The sequence below is a fragment of the Gorilla gorilla genome, chromosome X, assembly GCF_029281585.2.
Source record: "Gorilla gorilla gorilla isolate KB3781 chromosome X, NHGRI_mGorGor1-v2.1_pri, whole genome shotgun sequence".
NCBI lineage: Eukaryota > Metazoa > Chordata > Mammalia > Primates > Hominidae > Gorilla > Gorilla gorilla.
Genome location: NC_073247.2, coordinates 109,798,258 through 109,812,256, shown reverse-complemented (window position 1 = coordinate 109,812,256; position 13,999 = coordinate 109,798,258).

Below are 13,999 nucleotides of genomic sequence, written 5' to 3'. Positions count from 1 at the left end.
AACCTGCTTTTGAGTTAGATTTCTGTGCCATAGTGGAGACAAATGTTTAACTTTACAAAATAATACCAAATTGTTTTCCAAGATGTGTGTCAAATTTGCTTTCCCCTCAGCAGATTCTAAGTGTGCCTATTGATCCTCATGCTTGCCAACATTTTGTATTGATAATTCTTTTTTTCAGATATATAAAATGCTATTCCACTGTTCTCTTAATTTGTATTTCTCTGATTAGTAATGAAATAAACATCTGTTTTTATGCTCAACACGTTTCACATATTACGAAATTCCTATAGTGACTCTTGCCCATTTTAGCTATTGGACTGTGATTTTCACTTATTGATTTGTCATGGTTTTAAAAATATATTTATTTAAAACTATTCTAGATACCAATCATTTTGCAGTTGTATGTCTTGTAAATACATTTCCTCAATTTTAGGCTTGCTATGTCACTTTTAGTAATGAACTGAAGTTCTAAATTTTAATGTACACTAATATATCTAATCTTTTATTGTTAGTATTTTTTGCATCTCATTTAAAAAAAGAAAAACATACACTGAGCTCATAAAAATATTCTCCCATGTTTTTGTCTTAAATTTTTTACATTATTTCACAAGTGAGCCAAGAGGAGAAAGGTGAGATAGAAAGATGTAAGAAAACAGTAAACATTTCTGAGCACTTAATATATTTGAGGTATTGTACAAGGGGCTGGATTTTTTCATTAATTCATATATATTGACTTCTTTACATACAATGTTTCCATTTAACCCTCTGCTTTCCCTCATATTAGAAGCCTGCATTGATGATCATGACCTGGAGAGTATTAAGAAAAGATTTCTTAGATCCCATATACCATTGCTTAATTGAATTGTGCCTAGTGTTTTGGTTCTATTTACTTATTATTGTCCATATTATCCCCCTGCTGGGCTCTGACTGTCTTAGAAGCATGGGTTTTGCAGACAACCTAGACAATTTTATGCAGGGTAGGGGCTATATATGTAAAAAGGTGCCTTCCATGGTTTGCATGCTTCACTAATATGTGTGTGTAAGGAGAGAAAAAAAGACCGCATGGTAATCCAGGATAACCACCACCACCACCACCGCAACAACAAAACACTTTAGATTTTTCTAGGAGCTTTATTTAGGACACAGTGTATTGTTTTCCTTCTAAAATCGATGCAGAAGCACTGCATCAAATAAATGAGCTCCTCATGCCCCCTGAGCTCCAGATGTTTGGTGAGACAAGTAAACATTTAGATGGGAGAAAAATTTAAAGGATGACTCTTTCTATATAATTCAGAGGGGTACTGCAATATTCTTTACAGATATTTTCTACTTAAGAGCAACGTAATAAATATGCTGTGATTGTTATCTCCTAGATGAAGGTGATGGCATGTCACAGAATGGTCTGGTGTCCAAAGAGGTGACTTCAAGTTCTGGGAACTGGTGAATATTTCTTGTGGAATATTTATGATGTGGGCTTAAATTATATTTGCTGTGGATGTGTTCTGAATATAAACTTAAAAGATGAAATAATTGCCTTCTTCCCAGAGAAGTTAACATGTCTCTTTTCCATTTGTTTTCAAGTGCCTACTTGGTCTAGGAGCAGGAGAACACTTTGAAACCTAAGTATGTGACACTGTGCTTGCTGATTAATATAAATCAAATTATTTTAATAAATTAGCTCTTCTATTGATTCCAAAATAGCCTCAAGCTTCAGATACTTACAAACTCAAAAACAAACTACAGGTCAGACCATTACACCTATTTATTTCTCTTACTAAAAGATCATCTGAAGGATTGTTTATGCTTTAGTTTGGTAACTTTCTTTATTATTATTATTATTATTATACTTTAAGTTCTGGGGTACGTGTGCACAACGTGCAGGTTTGTTACATAGGTATACATGTGCCATGTTGGTTTGCTGCACCCATTAACTCATCATTTACATTGGGTATTTCTCCTAATGCTATCCCTTCCCCAGACCCCCACCCCCGACAGGCCCCAGTGTGTAATGTTCCCCACCCTGTGTCCATGTGTTCTCATTGTTCAACTCCCACTTATGAGTGAGAATATGCAGTGTTTGGTTTTCTCTTCTTGTGTTACTTTGCTGAGAATGATGGCTTCCAGTTTCATCCATGTCCCTGGAAAGGAAATGAACTCATCCTTTTTTATGGCTGCATACTATTCCATGGTGTATATGTGCCACATTTTCTTTATCCAGTCTATCATTGATGGGCATTTGTGTTGGTTCCAAGACTTTGCGATTGTGAACAGTGCCACGATAAACATACATGTGCATGTGTTTGGTAACTTTCAACACAAATATCTATGGTTGTTTTATAATGCTGACATCATTGCAATCCACATCGAGGGATACAGTGTTCAAAACTCATGCCTATAAAATGAATATAGATGTGTCAGCTTCTTTAGAGCGACTGGAAGGAAGAGCATCCATCAGTCACAAGCTATGGTTGATATTTTACAGGGTTTGTGATTATAGGAAGTTGTCAGTTGTGACCCATGGCCATGCTTCAAAATAATCCACCTTATTTCCTACTGTTCATTGCTATGGTACATTATTTTGAGATCTGGTACATTATATATTTATAACAATTCTTCTGATCCCTTGGTTTGTGACTGGTCTGCATCAGGTCACCACACAGATATCATTTATCTTCCACAGATAATAAGACATGATAAAATCTCACAGGACTAACACTACAGATAAGACAGCCATTGCTATAAGACACACCCAATTTAGTTTATTATATAAGCCATCCTTTTATCACTAAAATGTTATTGCAATGGAGAGGTGACTTTTGTAACAATGATAATGTAATTTTACATGTAGGGAATTCTTTGCAGTTTCTAAAGCCCTTTCAACTTGCGTCGTCTCATATAATCCCTACAATAACTTGATGGTATGTACAACAGATATCATGTCCCCAATTAACAGATGAGAAACTAATACTAACAGAAAGTTAAGTGACTTGCTCAGATACAAAAATTTGTGTAAATAGCTAGGACAGACTTAAGAACCAAGATTATTGTCCTTACTTCTTTAAAATAGGATGATGTGAATAGGTCTGCAATTTTCCCAACTTTTCCTCTGACCCCTAGCATAACAAAAAAGGTTCCACAGTAAGACATTAGATCTAAAACCTCTACCATCACTTAAGCCAGAGCAATTATGCTCTTTTCTATTTTTAAAAAATATTTGAACTCTGTGTAATATTTCCAATGAAAAAATAGTAACAGGGTACAGAAAGAAAAATCATTGAAATAGATTATCTCCACCTCTGACTTTATTTCTTCCTGTGATTAGTCAAGTGGTAATATATTAAAAATCTTTCTACTCCCCATTTCTAACTTCATTACAGCCATAGCATATTATTGCCACTATGACCAATTAGTCATATATAAAATAAAAATCATTCTATTTTCACTAATAAGTTCAAGTGTAATTTTCTAAACACACACAGATACACTTCCTGGTTCAGATTTAGGACCTGTGGGTTTGAAGACCATGATCACATAATATTATAAGTGATAAAGAATCTAGTGTACTCCAGCTATAGACGGTCAGTGGTTCATAAGGACAGCTAGAACACTTTTATTCACCACTAAGTGGTATAGGATTATACAGGTTCTGATGATGGCATCAGCTGATATCAAGCTGTGGCAGAGGAGATATGGTAATTTAGGGGAAAAATGAGCACACCAAGCAGATTTTCATAGGTGTTTTGAAAGTCTTTCATTTGCACTAGAGATGGGTTTAGTCTATTTTCCAGGTAGCAAGGGTGAAGTCATAGATATAACATAAAGTAAGAGCTCAAAAATGCTGTCATTATATAAGCAGAAAACAGTTGGAAAATAAAAATGTTTTAATGCTTTTACAATAGCTACGAAAGTATTGACTGGATAGGAGTGAATTTAATAAAAGATTGCAAGACCTCTAACCCAAAAACTACAAAACATTGTGAAGACATTAAAAAGGACCAAAATAAGTGGGAATTTGAAGAGTCAAGTTGTTAAGATGACAATTCTCCCTACAGATGTACAGATTCAAAGCAATATAAGTCATAATCCCAGCAAGATATTTTTAAAAAATTGACAAGCTTATTCTAAAATGTATATCAAAATGTAAGGAGCCTAGAATACCCAAAGCATTTTGGAAAAAGAAATAAAGCTGCAGATTTTATACAAAATGATTTCCATATATACTACAAAGCTAAAGCAATCAAGAAACCATGGCACTGACATAAGGATTAGCAAGTAGAACAATGGTGCAGAATGGAGAACCCAGAAATAGACCCACACTTCCATGATTATTTGATTTTTGATAAGGGTTACAAAGCCATCCAATTATAGAAGGAAAGTCTTTTTTAAAAATTTATGCTAGGCCAGGTGCAGTGGCTCATGCCCATAGTCCCAGCTGAAATGGGAGGATCCCTTGAGCCCAGGGAGGTGGAGGTTGTAGTGAGCCGAGATCGTGCCACTGCACTCTGACCTGGGTGAAAAAGTCAGACCCTGTCTCAAAGAAAAAAAAAAAAAAAGGAGCACCTACATGGAGATGGGCGAACAACTTTGATCCTAGTTTTATACCGTACACAAAAATTAATTTGAGATGGATCATGGACCTAAACAAAAAACCTAAAACTATAAAGCATACAATGAAAACAGGAAAATATCTTTGTGACTTTGAGGGAGCACAGAAAGTAAGAACCATAAAAGAAAAATATGATAAACTATACCATCAAAATTAAAAATTTCTCTGGAGAGTGGCCAAGAAGACCAACTAGAAGCAGATAATGTGTGTGGCTCTCACGGAGAGGAATGGAAGGGACAAGTAAATACAGCACCTTCAACTGAAACATCCAAGTACTCACATTGGCACTAATCAAGGAAACAACTCGACCTACCAAGAACAGTGAAAAAGCAAGGGAGGATGACTGCCCACCCAGAGCGACATGGAGCCAAGGGAAGCTCCCCTGCCCAGAGAAGCCGTGAGCGAATGTGCAACCCCAGGAACCCAAGCTTCTCCCATGGACCTTTGCAACCCTCAGGTCAGGAGATCCCCTCATGAACCCACTCTATCAGGGCCTTCAGTCTGACACACAGATATCTGTTGAGTTTTGGCAGAGCAGCCGCTCAGGTGCACGCAGAGACTCAGGAGCTTTAGATACTCTGGCTTTCCAGGCATCTGACCAAAAGTAGTTGCAACTCCAGCAGAGCGGGAAGTTAGCCGCCCCCCACCCCCCCACCATACATACCCCTAGGAAGGAGGCTGAATCCAGGCGGCCGAGCAGCGACAGGCTGTGGGCCACATTTCCACGGTGCCTCACTTGGAATTCCAGGATGAGACCCAGTAACTTGGAATTCCAGCCTGCAACTAGTAGCAGCATTGCACCTTCCTGGGATGGAACTCCTCGGGGGAGGGGTGGGCCACCATCTCTGCTGTTTGAGAGACAGCCCTTACTGCCTTTGGGCTTTGGAGAGTCCAAACAGACCAGGGGTGAATGAGATCCCCCAGCACAGCACAGCTGCTCTACAAAAATGTAACCAGACTACTTTTTTCAGTGAGTCCCCGATCCTGTTCCTCCTGACTGGGTGGGACCTCCCAACTGGGGTCTTCAGGCACCTCCAACAGGTGTGTTCAGCCAGCAACAGTCCTGCACCTCCCTGGGACAGAGCTCCCACAGGGAGGGGCAGGCCGCCATCTTTGCTGTTTCACAGCCTTCCCTGGTGATACCTCCAGGTACTGGAAAATTCGAGGCGACTAGGGACTGGAGCAGGTCCCCAGCATATTTCAGTAGCCATACGGAAAAGTGGTCAGACTGTTATAGGGGTGCCCATTCCCATATCTCCTCACTGGGAAGGTCCTCCAAGCCTGGGCTTCTAGCCACCCTCCGACAGAGCTATCGAGCCAGTAGCAACTCAGCAACTCCCTGGACAGAGCCTTTGGGGCACTGAAAGCCTATCTATCACTGCCTCTGCAGTGGAACTGCCCTTCTTACCCTCAGGTTAACAAAAAAGCCAAGGCCCTAAGTGCTTTATCCATACCTCCAACAAGCTGCAGTCGACCCAAGGAGAGGAGGCCAGTCCATCTCCCACAGGTCCTACACACCCCCACTGCTTGTCACCAGACAAGAAACCCCAGGCTTAGGCCCACAGCACAGACCCTCCATCCTGGGCTGATTGCCCTGAGCTACTGCTAACCAACATCTCTCTGGGGTGGAGCCCCCAGGAGAGAAGCAAAGTGGTGGAGCAGCAAGCCAGCTGATGTGGAGTCCAGAGGGTTTGGTGCAGAATCATCTGTAGCAGAGCGTGGTGAGAGACAGCCATCCCCCTGTGTTCTACTTGCTCTCATAAGAGACTTTTTAGCCCTAGGGGAATTGTTGAACCTGATCTTCACAGGGAGGTCTTGCACATCAGACAGGGCTAGTCCAACCTAAGCACTTCTTGGTCTGTTGGCCTCTCCCGGGACCCCAGCCTGGCCACACCTGCTTACAGGACAGTCTTGGGTCCCCTGGGGGACCATACCATACCCATACCATAGCTTCTGAGCCAGTGGACCATACCTGACTGATGGAGAGCTCCAGCAAGGTGGCATCTATGACCGTGCACCAACCCACACATTGCTTCCCCATATTGCAGCATCCCCTGAGCCCACAGCAACTCCCCACATCACATTGCTGGTGTGTGTCTGCACGAGTTTTACTTTAATTGCCCCGCGAACACATAGGACTGCAGTATGCACCCCGACCCCCACAGACTACCACTGCAGACAGAGCCTTGGCGGGCACAAATCCAGCAAGCCCCACCCCTGCCAGTGCCCTGCTCTTGCGCTAACACTGTTCAGGGAACAGGGGATCCTCCCACACCCTGAGTAATAACTCCTGCTTGCAGGGCTCAGAAAAGGCACCAGACCTGCACTGGCCAGCACTTCACCCCAAACCAACAACACCTCCAGTGCAACAGCACAGTCTCCAGCAAGGGCCCCCCCACTCCCCACACCCAACTGCCAATAATGTGTGTGGCTCTCATGGAGAGGAATGCCTACTGTGGTGAATGCCCACAGGGAGTTGGGCACCTCTGAATCCACTAACACTTGTCTGCAACTGCTGCACCTCAGTGCCCACAGTGCAGTAGACTCCAAACCTGGAGTATCCAGAGAACAAAGTCAGGGTCCAATACAAGTCCCCCAGAGTTAGAGCACACAGTCCAGGAGTTGGGAGCTGAACATTGGCCCGTTAAATCTTTCAGAAATGAAACTAGTTGGCTGAATCCACCTTGTACTATAATCAAACCCTCAAGCTCATCAAACAGGATAAAAGAAAAAAAAAATCCAAAGGTCAGCAACCTCAAAGATTGAAGGTAGATAAGCCCACAAAGATTAGAAAGAATCAGCACAAGAATGCTGAAAACTCAAAAAGCCAGAGTACCTTCTTTCCTTCAAATGAACGCATCACCTCTCCAGCAAGAGTTTGGAACTGGGCTGAGGCTGAGATGGCTGAAATGATGGAAGTAGAATTCAGAATATGGATAGGAACAAAGTTCCCTAAGCTACAGGAGTATGTTGTAACCCAAAGCAAGGAAGCTAAAAATCGTGATAAAACATTGCAGGTGCTGACAGACAAAATAGCCAGCATAGAGAAGAATGTAACTGACCTGATAGAGCTGAAAAACACACTACGAGAATCCCATAATGCGATCACAAGTATTAATAGCAGAAGAGACCAAGTAGAGGAAAGAATCTCAGAGCTTGAAGACTGCCTTTCTAAAATAAGACAGGCAGACAAGAATAGAGAAAAAAAAGAATGAAAAGGAAATAAAAGAACTCTAAAAAATATGGGATTATGTAAACAGACCAAATCTACTACTGATGGGTGTCCCTGAAAGAGATGAGGAGAATGAAACCAACTTGGAAAACATATTTCAGGATATCATTCATGAGAACTTTCCCAACCTAGCTAGAGAGACCAACATTCACATCATTCAAATTCAGGAAATACAGAGAACCCCTGTAAGACAATCCTTGAAAAGATCATCCCCAAGACACATAATCATCAGATTCTCCAAGGTCAAAATGAAAGAAAAAATGATATGGTTTTACTGTGTCCTCACCCAAATCTCATCTTGAATTGTTGATCCCATAATCTCCACATGTCATTGGAAGGACCCAGTGGGAAGTAATTGAATCATGGGGGTGGTTTCCTCCATGCTATTCTCGTGATAGTGAGTAGGTTCTCACAATATCTAATGGTTTTCTAAGGGTCTTCCCCCTTCACTGGGCTCTTATTATCTCCTTCCTGCCATCATGTGAAGAAGGAAATGTTTGCTTCCCCTTCTGCCATAATCATAAGTTTTCTGATGCTGCCCCAGCAATCTGGAACTGTGAGTCAATTAAACTGCTTTCATTATAAATTACCCAATCTTGGGTAGTACTTTATAGCAGCATGCGAACAGACTAATACACATTTATACTGAAACTATTCCAAAAAAATTGAGGAGGAGGGACTCCTCACTCACTCATTCTATGAAGCCAGCATCATCTTGATGCCAAAACCTGGCAGAGATACAGCAAAAAAGGAAAACTTCAGGCCAATGTCCTTGATGAACATCAATGCAAAAATCCTCAACAAAACACTGGCAAACCAAATTAAGCAGCACATCAAAAACCCCATCCTCCACAATCAAGTAGGCTTTATCCCTAGGATACAAGGTTCATCTAACATACACAAATCAATACATGTGATTCATCATATAGACAGAGCTAAAGGCAAAAACCACATGATTATCTCAATAGATGCAAAAAAGGCATTTGATAAAGTTCAACACCTACTCATGTTGAAAACTCTCAAACTAGGTATTGAAGAAATATACCTCAAAATAATAAAAGCCATATATGACAAACCCACAGCCAACATTATACTGAAGGGGGAAAAGCTGGAAGTATTCCTCTTGAAAACCAGCACAAGACAAGTATGCCCTCTCTCACCACTCCTATTCAAGATAGTATTGGAAGTTCTGGCCAGGGCAATCAGGCAGGAGAAAGAAAGAAAGAAAGAAATGGAATGCAAATAAGAAAAGAGGAAATCAAACTATCCCTGTTTGCAGATGGCATGATCCTATATCTAGGAAACCCTATAGTCACATCCCAAAAGCTTCTTAGGCTGATAAGTGACTTCAGCAAAGTCTCAGGATACAAAATCAATGTGCAAAAAATCATAAGTATTCCTATACACCAACAACAGTCAAGCCAAGAGCCACATCAGAAACAAACTCCCATTCACAATTGCCAAAAAATAATAAAATACCTATGAATACAGCTAACTATGGAGGTGAAAGATCTCTACAAAGAGAACTACAAACCACTGCTCAAATAAATCAGAGATGACACCAAAAAAATGGAAAAACATTTCATGCTCATGGATAAGAAGTATTAATATCGTGAAAATGGCCATACTGCCCAAAGCAATTTATAGATTCAATGCTGTGCCTATTAAACTACCACTGGCATTCTTCACAGAACTAGAACAAACTATTTTAAAATTCATATGGAACCAAAAAAGAGCCAAAACAAAGCCAAGGCAATCCTAAGCAAAAGGAAGAAAGCTGGAAACATCACACTACCTGACTTCAAACTATACTTCAGGGCTACTGTAACCAAAACAGCATGGTACTGGTAGAAAAACAAACACATTGACCAGTGGAACAGAATAGAGAACTCAGGAATAAAACCACACACCTACAACTATCTGAACTTTGACAAACTTTACAAAAACAACAATGGGGAAAGGATTTCCTGTTCAATAAATGGTGTTGGAATAACTGGCTAGCCATATGCAGAAAATTATAACTGGACCCCTTCCTTACACCATATATAAAAATTAACTCAAGATGGATTAAACACTTAAATGTAAACCCCAGAACTATAAAAACCCTAGAAGAAAACCTAGCCAATACCATTCAGAACACAGGCACAGCAAAGATTTCATGATGAAGATGCCAAAAGCAATTGAAACAAAAGCAAAAATTGACAAATGAGACCTAATTAAACTAAAGAGCTTCTGCACAGAAAAAGAAACTAGCAACAGAGTAAACAGTCAGCCTACAGAATGGGAGAAAAACTTTGCAAACTATGCATCTGACTAAGGTCTACTCTCCATTATCTATAAGGAACCTAAACAAATTTACAAGAAAAAAACCAACAACCCCATAACAAAGTGGGCAAAGGACATGAACCGACATTTTTTCCAAAGAAGACGTATGTGCAGCCAACAATCATATAATGAAAAGCTTAACATCACTGATAATTAGAGAAATGCAAATCAAACCACAGTGAGATACCATCTCACACCAGTCAGAATAGCTATTATTAAAAAGTCAAAAAAAACAGATGCTGATGAAGTTTTGGAGAAAAAGGAATGCTTACACTTCCACTGTTGGTGGAAGTGTAAATTGGTTCAACCATTGTGGAAAACAGTGTGGTGATTCCTCTAAGACCTAGAGGCAGAAACACCTTTTGTCCCAGCAACCCGATTACTGAGTGTATCAGTCCATTTTTCATGCTGTTGATAAAGACATACCCAAGACTTGGTAACTTATGAAGAAAAAGTGGTTTAATGGACTCACAGTTCCACGTGGCTGTGGAGGCCTCACAATCATGGTGGAAGGTAAAAGGTATGTCTTACATTGGTGGCAGGCAAGGGAGAGAATGAGAACCAAGCAAAAGGGGCTTCTCCTTATAAAACCATCAGATCTCATGAGACTTATTCACTACCATGAGAACAGTATGGTGGAAACCGCCCCCGTGATTCAATAATCTTTCCCCAGGTCCCTCCTGCAACACATGGGAATTATGGAAGCTAAAATTCAAGATAAGATTTGGGTGGGGACACAGCCAAACCATATCACTGAATATATAACCACAGGAATATAAATCATTCTATTATAAAGACACATGCACGTGTATCTTCATTGCAGTACTATTCACAATAACAAAGACATAGAATCAACCTAAATGCCCATTGATGATAGACTGGATAAAGAAAATGTGGTACATATACATCACGGAATACTAGGTAGCCATAAAAAAGAATGAAAAAAAGAATGAGACCATGTCTTTTGCAGGGACATGGATGGAGCTGGAGGCTTGTATCCTTAGCAAACAAGCTCAGGTACAGAAAATGAAATGCTGCATGTCCTCACTTATAAGTGGGAGCTAAATGATAAGAACTTATGAACACAAAGAAGAAAACAGCAGACACTGGGGTCTACTTGAGGGAGGAGGGTGAGAATATGGAGAGGAGCAGAAAAGATAACTATGGGTACTGGGCTTAATACTTGGGTATTATATAATCTGTACAACAAACCCCCTGACATGTGTTCACCTGTGTAACAAACCTATACATGTTCCCCTGAACTTAAAATAAAAGTTAAAGTAAAATTCTCAACAAAATATACAATTGAGAAAATGAATAAGCAAGCCAAATACTGGAAGAACATGGTTGCAAATCACAAAAGACTAGTGTTCAGGACATATATATATATATATATATATATATATATATATCGCCTACAAGTTAATTATAAAAAGACTAACAACCAAAATAAAAATTGGTTAATAGAGGGGTGGAGCATGATGGCAGAATAGAAGCCTATGCCATTCATCTCCCCGCTCCTGGAACACCAAATTTTAATAACTATCTCCACACAGAAAAGCATCATCACAAGAACCAAAAATCAGGTGAGCAAAAGATGCACTCTGGGCAAAAATGGAACCTAGTCCCTTGAAGGGAGGAACCCAGTCCTAGCAGCATTCATCAACTGCTAACTAAAGAAACTCTGGGCCCTGAATAACTAACCACTAGTGATACCTAGGGAGTATGCTATGGGCCTTGGGCTATGAGTCGGCTTCAGGGGAGACATAGCACATTCCCAGCTGTGATGGCTATAATAAAAGACTTCTGTTTGAGAAAAGCAGAGGGAAAAGTAAGGGGGACTTTGGTACCCTAGATACTAGCTCAGCCACAGTGTGGTAGAGCAACAAGTAGGCTCTTGGGGTCCTCGAGTCCAGGTCTAAGCTCTTGGACAGCATTTCTGGACTAGCCCTTGACAAAAGGGGAGTCAACTGCCCTGAAGGGTGAGTCTCTGGCCAGGCAGCATTCACAAGCTGATGGAAGAGCCCTGGGGCTTTAAGCAAACATTGGCAGTGTCCAGGTAGCCAACATTGACTTGTGTGGTGGTGGCTCAGACACAGTAAAATAGAACATTAACTAAATTGCTAATGACTCCAATCTGAGGCTCTGAGACAGCATCTCTGGACATGACCAGAGCTTGGGGAAACTTGCCACCATGAAGGGAAGGGCCTTGGTCAAGGTCCAATGCTGTGCTGGCTTTAGGTCTGACCCAGCACAGTGCCAGAGGTGGTGGCCACAGGGGTGCTTGCATCACCACACCCCCAGTTCCACATGGCTCAACACAGAGAGAGAGAGAGAGAGAGACTCTATTTGTCTGGCATGATGTAAGGGAAAAGAAGAAGAAACTCTGCCTGGTAATTGAGAGAATTCTTCCAGATCTTTTCCAAGACCATCAAGGTGGTACCTCTACGAGTCTGCAAAAACTACAGCATGGTTAGGCTTGGGACTAAAGTCTCTTCAAATACATGGAAAGCCTTCTCAACAAGCACAAGCACAAACAAGCCCAAACTGTGAAGATTAAAATAAATACCTAATGCCCAGATATTGAAAGACATCAGCAAGCATCAACACTATCCAAAAACACATGACCTCACCAAATGAACCAACTAAGGCACCAGGGACTAGTCCTGGAGAAACAGAGATATATGACATTTCAGAAAGGGAAATCAAAATAGCTGTTTGAGGAAACTCAAAGAAATTCAAGAGAACACAGAGAAGAAATTCAGAATTCTATCAGATAAATTTAACAAAAAGACTGAAATAATTAAAAATAATCAAGCAGAAATTCTAGAGTTGAAAAATGCAATGGACATACTGAAGAATGCATCAGAGTCTCTTAATAGCAGAACTGATCAAGCAGAAGAAAAAAATAGTGAACTTTAAGACAGGCTATTTGAAAATATACAGTCAGAGGAGATGAAAGATAAAAGAATAAAAAACAATGAAGGATGCCTACAAGACCTAGAAAATAACTTCAAAAGGGCAAATCTAAGAGTTATTGGCCTTAAAGAGAAAGTAGAGAAAGAGATAAGGATAGAAAGTTTATTCAAAGGGATAATATCAGAGAACTTCCCAAACCTCAAGAAAGATATTAACATTCAAGTACAAGAAGGTTATAGAACACCAAGAAAATTTAACCCAGAGAAGACTACCTCAAGGCATTTAGTCAAACTCCCAAAGATCAAGTATAAAGAAAAGATCCTAAAAACAGCAAGAGAAAAGGAACAAATAATGTACAGTGGAACTTCAGTACTTCTGGTAGCAGACTTTTCAGTGGAAACTTTACAGGCCAGGAGAGAGTGCCATGACATACTTTAAGTGCTGAAAGGAAACAGCTTTATCCTAGAATAGTATATCTGGTGAAAATATTCTTTAAGCGGGAAGGAGAAATACATATTTTACCAGAAAAACAAAAGCTGAGGAATATCATCAACAGCAGAGCTCTCCTACAGGAAATGCTAAAGGGACTTCATCAATCTGAAAGAAAAGGATGTTAATGAGCAATAAGAAATCATCAAAAGTACAAAACTCACTGGTAATTATAAGCACACAGAAAAACACAGAATACTAAAACACTATAAATGTGGTGTGTAAATTACTCTTCAGAAGTAGAAAGACTAAATGATGAACCAATCAAAAATAATAACTATGACAACTTTTCAAGACATAGAGAGTACAACAAGACATAAAGAGAAACAATGGAAAGTTAAAACTCAGGAAGACAAAGTATAGAGTTTTTATAAGTTTTCTTTTTGCATATTTTTGTAATTTTTATGCTATCAGCGTTAAGCTATCAT